The sequence below is a fragment of the Mastomys coucha genome, unplaced genomic scaffold (assembly GCF_008632895.1).
Source record: "Mastomys coucha isolate ucsf_1 unplaced genomic scaffold, UCSF_Mcou_1 pScaffold4, whole genome shotgun sequence".
In the NCBI taxonomy this organism is placed as follows: domain Eukaryota; kingdom Metazoa; phylum Chordata; class Mammalia; order Rodentia; family Muridae; genus Mastomys; species Mastomys coucha.
Window position 1 is genome coordinate 17,165,231 of NW_022196910.1, and position 7,135 is coordinate 17,172,365.

General features: G+C 44.6%; 1 protein-coding gene across 1 annotated transcript in view; it reads right to left on the bottom strand.

The window, feature by feature from the left end:
* The window catches only part of Slc17a8 (solute carrier family 17 member 8), a 50,437-nt gene that overhangs the window by 41,932 nt on the left and 1,370 nt on the right, over positions 1-7,135 (bottom strand). The gene's annotated exons all lie outside the window — the stretch shown is intronic.

Below are 7,135 nucleotides of genomic sequence, written 5' to 3' on the forward strand. Positions count from 1 at the left end.
AAGAAAAGGAGGAAGAGGAGGAGGAAGGACAATGCCAGTGGTGGCTATGCAGTGGAGAGGCAGCTGTTGGGGCTGTTGCCCTATGGACACAGCCAGAGGACTCCCAGCAAACCATAATTGGTACCAACAGACATGACAGGGAGTGATGACATTCCATCTAGAACAATCTAGTGGCATCATATAGTATGTTCCCACTGCTTTCCTTCTGCAGGTAGGTCCAGTATTGAGGCTTGGCCCTGCCTTCCTAACTTCCTGTCCACTTTATCAAAGGTGTAGGATACCCTTTATCCATCTGTTAACTGTAACTAAGTCCTTTGAGTGGTGCAGTGTATCGCTCCATGGAAGCCGAGAGAGATTCTATGTGTTAGTAGTATATTACATATGTTCATGTCCAAAGTTGAAACATGGCCTTCCGCAGGTTCTTTACATATTACACCTAAACCAAACATTTAAAGAATTTGGTTGTTATATATACGGATTGGAAAATTTGGAAAAATATAAAAAAAGACTCTTTAGACCTGAAACTAAAGCCCTGCACCTATAATAATATTTGCTCCAAAGACTAGTGAAGGAGGATTGAACCTAGGACTTGGTTCCTATATTGATAGGGAGATTTGGTGGGGGAGGAGTGCAGGCACTATCATTTGAACCTATTAGCCCAGCTACCCAGAAGGCTGAGTTTGAAGTCAGCCAGGGCTATTTAGCCTTGTCTCAGAAGCAAAGCAACAACAAACTTCCAGGACTGGTACAGAGCCCTGGAGTAGAGCACGTGCTTCACAGGAACAAGGTCCTGGGTCCATCTGCTATGAAGAGGAAGAGGAGGAAGGAGGGGGTGGGAGGAATGAGGGAGTATGAGGAGGAGGGAGAAGGAGCTAGGAGGACGGTGATTAGAGAAAAAAGAGAGAGGGAAAGGGAAGGAGGGAAAGAGAAAATGGAGAAGGATGAAGAAGAGGAAATGTGAGGACAGAAGAGGAGAAAAGAAGGAAAAGGAGAAACAAAGATGGAGTGGGGGAAAGGAAGAAGAGGGAAGATGGGAGAAGGAAGGAAAGAGAAACAAGAAGGAATGAGAAGGGGAGGGCAAGGAGGAGGAGGGAGGGAGGTGAGGGGACAGGAGAATGAAGGTAAGAGGAGGAGGGAGAAAGGTGGGGGAGGAAAGGGAAATCTATCTCCTGGCTATGCTTAGAGAAGAGACCTGAGAGCTCAAATCTTAAAGGTTCACATCTAGACCCTGCCTTGCAGAGGTCCAGTATGACAAGTGGACAAGTGTTTTATAGAGCTCATTAGCCAAAAATGCCAATTACTCATAAAATACATGTCCTTCTGAGTATGACAAATAGATGCTTCAAGGATTTATGGGTATACCCACACACACACACACACACACACACACACACACACACACACACACACTTGGTTCGGGGCATTCCAGAACACTCCCTCACAAGTAAAAGAAAAATTGATGTACTCAGTATTTTCTACTATTTAAAGATATACAAGGCCTAGTGGCCTTCTTTGAGCTTTGGACACACAGTATTGGACACTAGGGAATATTGTTCTGACATATTTATTCCATGATACAAACTATACACTACAAACTCTTAGTTGTAGGTAAAATCCAAAAGCAAGAATGTGACCCACAACTTATCCAGAATTCAATAAAAGCCATTTTACTGCTGGAAACATTATCTAGCACACCTATGATTCCATACGAGGGAAAGGATCATAAGAGCTTTCTGACAAAATCTTAGTGAACAGCAGCATGCATTCTAGAACGAGGCCATGCCTCTCTAGTAGCTAAGGCCCAGCTCCTGACATGAAACTGAGTGGGGCGGGGGGGGGGGGGGGGGGGGGGGGGGGGGGTAGATGGACCACCTCATCACAGAATATCAAGAGACAATGTAGTAAAAAGTAGCTTTTTGATAGTATGATCAAAACTATGAAATCATAATGTAGGGAGGTGGAAAGATGGTGTGGTGGTTTGAATGAGAAGTGCTCCCATATACACAGATATTTTCATGCTTGGTCCCCATTTGGTGAAGCTGTTTGGGAAGAATTAAGAGATGTGTTCTTGATGGAGCAGGTGTGTCACTGTGAGTGGGCTTTGAGGTTTTAAAAGCTCACACCAGGCCTAATTTCTCTCTCCCTCTCTGTCTCTCTCCCTCCCTCCTTCCGTCCCTCCCTCTCTCTCCCCCTCTCCCTCTCTCCATCTCTCCATCTCTCTGTCTCTCTTTCTCCCCCTCGCCTCCCCCTCCCTTTCTCCTTCTCTCTGTCTCTCTCTGTCTCCCTGTGTCTCTCTCTGTCTCTCTGTCTCTCTTTCTTCTCTCCCCACTTCCCTCCCCTCTCCTTCCCCTCCCCCTCCCCATATCCCACTCTTTCTATCTCTCTCTGTCTCTCTCTATCTCACTGTCTCTCTCTCTATGTCTCTGTCTCTGTCTCTGTCTCTCTCTGGCTGCTGCCTACAGATCAGGGTGTAAAGCTCTCAGCTACTGCTCCACCACCATGCCTATCTGCATCCCACCATGATAATCATGGTTTAACCCCCTGAAACTGCAAGCAAGCCCCCAGCTAAATGCTTTCTTTTATAAGAGCTGCCTCAGTTATGGTGTCTTTCAAAACAATAGGACAACGACTAAGACAGAGATGGGGAATGCCTAAGCCTAAGAAAAAAGATGAGAGAAGTACCCCTGCCCACCCTTACTCCTCGACCACACTTGGGGTATAATTCAGCTCTTCAGAGTTCAGCTCATGGCTTGACAGATCCTGGCTTACCAGGAAGAATTCTCCCATTTGGAACTCAACAGAATCTCTTCTTTTTTTTTAAGATGTTATTTTTATTTTTGTGTGTCTGAGTGTATTTGTACATGTGTACAGTGCCTACATAGACCAGAGGGAGTATCAGGTCCCCTGGAGCTTCTGTTATAGGCAGCTTCCATCCAGATGTGGGTGCTGAGAACTGAACTTGGATCCTCTGCAAAAGCAGCAGACACTCCCAACCACTGGGCCATCTCTCCAGCACCTTGGAATCGCCTCTTGGCTAAGATCGTGTGTGGAACACAAAGGACCTCCCATTAAATGAAGGTCTATGACTACTGTCTGACCACTTTGAGGCCCTCATGAAAGACTGCAGCAAGACCAAGGATCACCACAGTGGCAGGCAGAATGGATCCTGGCCCTGAGGAGAGATTAGGACTGTGGCTTTATCGTGAAAGAAGAGATATTTTGCCACCCAGATACCTACTGAGACATCCCCTGGTGCTCTTTGGTCAAGTGAGACCTGAAAATGGGTAGATTCACTAACCAAGACCCAGGAAGGAAATATTACCTTGGTTTTAGATCCCTCAGGGCTGATGGTTAGGATCAACTTCCCAGAGGAACCAACAGAAGTGAAGGGAATCAAAATAATTGAAGAGGAAAGACCAGTCGTGCTAATGGGAGGTTTGGTTTGTTCTGATAGCTTCTCTGGAAGATATCTTGGGGATTAAGAGCATGGAGTCAGGGAGCAGATGAACCTGAAAAGACTCATCATCCTGAGAGAAGCAAGTAGATCTGAGTCCTGTAATGGTTGGTTGTTCAGGCGGTGCATGCGCAAGATGACCAAGCCAGCACATGCCTGGAGCAGCCACATATCCTCTGCTTTCAGGGCTGCTAAGAGAGCACAGCCCCGCCTTTCTAAAATTCCTCCACACCTGCTGGAGCAGCCCACAGCCACTGACTGACTAATGCAATGATATACAAGGCTGGTCCTCCGTGCTGGTTATGTTCCCCAGCCTCCCCTGCCCCTTGCCTGAGACTACAGCTTTGCATAGTCCTCTCTGCTTTCCTACCCTGCCTTACTTCTTCCATCACATGTTTTATGAATGAGCTTTGTTATCATGAATTATAGTTCAGGCTCCCAAAAACTCCCTGACTCACACTCTGCCTAACGAAGGTAGAATAAATAAAATGAAGCAAGAGGCACTGGGAAGTAGGAGACAGGAGGAAGGTTCAGCTAGAATAGCTCTCCCTGGGAACAGGCCTTTTGAAATCCAGAACAGAAGTGGGTTTGAGGAGCTCCAATAAGAGCTAGGAAGTCAGCCAGGTGGTAGCAACACACTCCTTTAATCCCAGCACTTGGGAGGCAGAGGCAGAGGCAGGGGGATCTCTGTGAGTTTGAGGCCAGCCTGATCTAGAGTGAGTTGCAGGACAGCCAGGACTAGAGACAGAGAAACTCTGTCTTGAAAAAAAAAATCCAAGAATTCTGCCTATATAATAGGTGGACTGATAAGACACTGGTGGAATGAAGTCAAACTTTAGGGGGTGTTTGAGCATTGATGGGTTGTGGTCTGACAAGGCTTAGTAGAATCACCTGGTGTCTTGCCTATGGTCATGCAGATGACGGATATCACAGCAGTTGGAACCTAGGCTCATGTCATCTCAGAGCATTTTTAACACAAAGTTCTTTGTTGGTGGGACAGTAAGTGCATGCATGGTACATCTGTTTATTACACAAATGCAACACTAGCATGTGTGAGGACCCAGGTTTGGTTCCCAGTATCCCCACTACAGACACACACACACACACAGAGAGAGAGAGAGAGAGAGAGAGAGAGAGAGAGAGAGAGAGAGAGAGAGAGAGATGATGATGATGATGATGATGATGATGATGATGATGATGATGATGATGATGTCATAGAAGTTGTGTGTAGAATAATATTCACCAGAATTAGAAAGGGAAGAGAAAGCAGGAAGGAATAGAGGACAGCCCAAGAGGTGGCCATAGTTTACAGCAATTTATCTGTCTTATAAAAAACAAGAAAAGAGGAGTTCCAAAGTTCCTAATGCAAAGGATGCTGGATGCTTAAGGAGATTGGAATGCTAATTATCTTGATGCATCAAATCACACTGTACTCCACAAATATGCAGTTATTATGTGTCAACTAAAAGTAAGTTGCAAAAAAGAATTTTGACATAGAACTCCTGGTTTGAAACCTAAGCTATCTGTAAGCTATGTGCCCTTGGACAAATTTCTCAACCTCAGCTTTGATTTCTTCATCTATAAAACTGCGATGGTGGTAGTCTCCTCTTTGTGGGTTTTTTTTTAAATAATATTAAATAAAGTGCAGTGTCTGGAATATAGTATGCACTTGCCATAATTATTATATTTGTATGGATGAACAGTCATGGAATGCCCTCGTTGTCACTGAAACTGAACAACTTTGGGACACGCACTCCAAGTTCAATGCCTTCTGTGCCAACCATGCAGTCCAAGGCTCTGCTATAAGTGTGGGCATCTTTGTTCACTCCAAACATCTAAACTCTTACCGTGCCTTTAGCCAAACAGTTGTTCAGCTGCTTCTCGACAGAAACCATTCTCCAGGAAAGCAAAGTCTCAAAGGCTTCCCTGCTTTGTGGCTACACCCTTAACCAGTAGGAGCATGCCATGATTTAAAAAAAAAGAAAAAAGGAATCTTGAGAATTCCATTGAATTGGAACCCATAGTCTTAAACATTGTGACGGGACCGTGCCTATAACTCCTTCCACCTGCAAAGTTAAAAGCAGGGCTTCTGTCCTCCCTGTGCCCTTGGAAACAGAAAACATACTTTGTTTTGTTTTACTGTTAAACTTGGATTATATCACCTGGTTGCCACAAGAGTAAGGGGGAAATGCCCCTTTGTATGCTGGGCTCTTGGTGGGACACTTTGCATGTAACCATCTTACAGACTTGTAGCAGAGCTCGTCTGGATAATTCTGACACACAGATCACTAGGACTGAGGATGGAGTGCTCTCTCTCTCCTTCCTTTTCCTGCCAGCAATTTCCACCTAAGGTCCACCAATGAACACGCTGAATCTTGGATTTGGTTTGTTTGTTCTAAAGCCATCCCATATTGTGTCAGCAATGACACTGTCCAGAATTTGTTCAGTGTACTCTCCCCCTAGCCTGGACCAGTACTTCTCAACCTCAAAGAGATCTCCACCTCTTTGGGGGTTGAATATCAGGTATCTTCCGTATCAGATATGTACATTACAATCCATAACAGTAGCAAAATTACAATTATGATGCATGAGTGAAATGATTTTATGGCTGGAGGTCACACCATGAGGAGCTGTACTAAAGGGTCAGAGCATTAGGAAGGTTGAGGACCACTGCTTCAGATGCTGATCAAAGAGCCCCAGACATATAGTTTCATTTCAAGTGGAGGCTGTGTGACTTGGAAGTTACTAATTCAGTCATGAACCTGACCACTGCCGTCGTAAACAGAAATCTCTCCATACAAATCATCTAACCCAACTGTAGAAATCACTCTCACAATTGACGTTTCCTATTTTCAAAAATGATAAAATTCCCCCCCCCCCAAAAAAGCAATCAAGTGGAAGTTTGCTTAAGGTTAAATATGTTTATAATAAGATGGGAAACAAATGCCCCTTCCTCTTACTGATGAAACTAACGGTATAATAATGGAGGACAAAATCTGACCATGTGTCTCTCGTGGAAAGAACAGAATTATGACAGAGATGGTAGATAACAATTTAACTGGGGTTCAAAGTTACTATTTCTAAGGACTAAGGACTTTCTCTCAGATCTTCACCGACTCAGCAGAGGTTGGCAGGACAGTGCTGATCCTGGTCCAAAGTCAGGGTCTTCATTCCTGACGTTGCCAGATTTCTTTGTTATCCCTCGGATCAGCCAATTACACTAATGTGCTTTCTTCTTGCATTTATTATCAAGCAAGTGCCACCTCAGTAAGATGCTACCTGGAGAGTGATCAGCAGAAGGATGGAAGACTCATTTAAAAACTGTTATAATCGTTTTCTATATTTAGCTGGTTCATGTGCTCTCAGCGAGTTCCCCCCTGCATGTGATGACCCGGCATCTCAGAGGGAAGCTCGCTAATTACTAAAGTGAGACGGTTGCTAACGCTATCCTCTTCTGGAGTGAACCCTCTTCAGGAGAGACACAATGAAAAGCTCAGCATCGAGAGGGACATGTGGTGTAAAAACAAGAGACAGGAAGCCTCTAGACACCATCCAGGTTACTTAGAAGTGTTCTCTTGAGCCCTAATGCTTTGAAATTTATGTTTTAAAAATAGCTCAAACAAGAAGCCAAATGTCATTTGTCACACTAGGATCAGAAATAATTATTCAAACACCAAAAAA